This window comes from Rhea pennata, chromosome 14, assembly GCF_028389875.1.
Source record: "Rhea pennata isolate bPtePen1 chromosome 14, bPtePen1.pri, whole genome shotgun sequence".
In the NCBI taxonomy this organism is placed as follows: domain Eukaryota; kingdom Metazoa; phylum Chordata; class Aves; order Rheiformes; family Rheidae; genus Rhea; species Rhea pennata.
The window spans coordinates 10,366,321-10,368,946 of record NC_084676.1 but is presented as its reverse complement, the minus strand read 5'-3'; positions in this window follow the sequence as shown (position 1 = coordinate 10,368,946).

The following is a 2,626-nucleotide window of genomic DNA, read 5'->3' as shown; positions in this document are numbered from 1 at the left end:
ACATGACCTCAGATGGGATCTTCAGCTGAATTTTCAGTAAAGGTGAACACTAATTTCTGTGCTCTTTCACCTTATTTTTTAAGAAGAATTCCAGGGGATTTACAGTTTTTAATTATCTTTTTGCACTTAAAGCTTGTGAGATTTGTATTTCTTCTTCCTATGCCCTTCTCCCTGCATTTTTGCAGTTCTATATCTATCTTCAGTCTATAGTTAATGAGAAGAAATCAATGTATTGCACTATTTGGCATCTCACTGCTGAAGTGGCAGAAGCCTTTGGTTACCAAGTCATTTGCTGCTTAATTGAAATCTTTTTTTCTAGACTCATTGCCATGCAGACACTCTATTGGAATGCAGTATTACGGCCCAGTATTGATTGTCCTCCCCCTCCCAGCCTGCCTCCTCTGAGTTTGCAAGTTAATTGCATTGTGTTGTTTTCCTTTTTTAAAGATCACCCACTCTACAATTCTGTGAAATACACTGGTTTAGCTTTGCACAGTTTTCTCGAGCAGAGATGGGGACAAGTCAAGATACAGGATTTGGCAACACTAAAAGCCAGATCCCTACTTTGTCAGATCAGCTCTGGGTATCAGCTAGTTCAGATAAGGTTTAGCCTGAGAGTGGATTGCGAAGGCAGAAAGAGCGAATTAAATCATAGTTTTAGATTATCTTACTAGAAATGATCTGGAATTTTATCTCCCACTTTATGGCAGAAATTAAACAAATTTTGAACAATGATAGAGTTAGCAATCAGACATCCTTAATTTAGAGGCAACTTGCAGAAAAGGTCAGATTGCATTTGTGAGGTTACTAGATTGGAAACCAAGGATTTGCACATCATCATCTGCTAGCACTAGTGATGTAAGACAATGTAACATACCTGTCCCCACTGACTCCCTACTTTGAAGTTATGGTACTCATTGGAAGTGGGCTTCGAAGTCATTTTGAACCCCATCCATTTCTAAAGTCCTTAGGAATTTGGTGGTTCAAAATGCCTCATCAAGGCCTCATCTAGACAACGCTTGTGTCCCTGGTGTCTCAACTTGGGCTAACATTGTATGACCAACAGGCCTTTGAGTGCCAGATTACATCAATGCCACATATGGCAACTAACCTAAATTCTTCCTGATAGATTTTGTGTCAGTATTTAGCTCTACACTTCTGCAAGACAGTGGGTTTGACTTCTAAAGATTCTCTCAAGTCAAGGAGAAAATGAGAGGTTTCCCCAGATGACACTTCAGTGTCCTCTTATAGCATGAAGACCTCATTTGTGAGAGCATTCATAGCTAAGCAACTTGCACCTATTGTAGAGATGCTTAGGCCCCTCAGCTGCTTAGTTCCATGGTACATGGACAACAGGGGCACAGTACTTTTGAGAACAGTGGCTCCCCAAATTCCCACACTGTGCCACTGTGCTTATAAATCAGAAGCTTTGCAAGGAGTAAAGCCATGAATCTCACCTCTTCCTGAATAGCTCTCTTCATTATATATTTGCATTGTAATATTGTCTATAGGCTTCAGGCAACATCAGGCATCTGAACCAACAGGCAGAGACAGCTCTTGCCCTATTCACCTTGCAAGTCACCTATGCTTTTTTTGCTTATCTATGCTATTTTACACCACAGTTTCAGCATGAGAACAGATCTGGTTTTGAGTAGAAGCATATGGTAGGAACTGTGTAGTAACTTCTTCTGTTTTAGAAACTGACCTTTCCTACAAAACTGAGAATGAGCACTTAGCACCAGCCATCATTTATTCCTGTGCAGATGGCAATAGAGATTTACTAAGCCAGAATCATCACCCTGCAGATCTCATGGACTCCCACTGAGTCAGAAGACACTTTGTCAGTCTTCTGCAGGGGAGAGTTTCCATCGTGTACAGGAAAAAAAAAAAAAAAAAAAAAAAAAAAGTAATTTCACTCTTTCTGCCCCAGGGGCAATACATAGCCCCAGCAGATTTTATTTCTTTTCATTCTCCATCTCAACACGAGCATCATTTCAGGATTATACTCCAGACATCTTCCAGTTCAGAGACTGTATTACTGTATTGAATTCAGAACCCTACATTGCAGGTACCAACTGGAAACACTGCACTGACTGGTAACAGGAAGCAAACATGTCTACCGCATTATAGTCCCAAAGGCTCTGCAAGAGCTATGCCCATTTTTATACCCATTTAATTCTCAAATTCCAGATTGATCTGATTCTACCCACCTTTTGGAAAATTAAACTATCAGAGTACAGGATATGCTCCTTGCTATTTACCATGTAATTAGGCAGTAATTTCTGCCCAAGGCTAATCTCTGAGTGTATTTTTCCTCTGGAGCTCAGTGCCAGAGTTCACATTTGTGATTTAGTGGCATGCCAGGGAGCTATACCTAAATTCACAAAAGGATTTTCTCCACTCATCATCTCTCTTCTACTTTGGTGGCAGCTGGGATTCTATATTCAGTGATGTTTGGGCTGGGCAAACAAATTAGCACAAACCAACCTCATTAGGAATCCACATGGGTACCCATACTGCCTCACAGCAGGAATGAGATGCTGACTATTCCTTTTCTGGAGCCCAAGCTCTCCTCTGTATGGCAAGTGCATTAAAACCTCTTTTTTCTTTCTATTCACACAGTTTG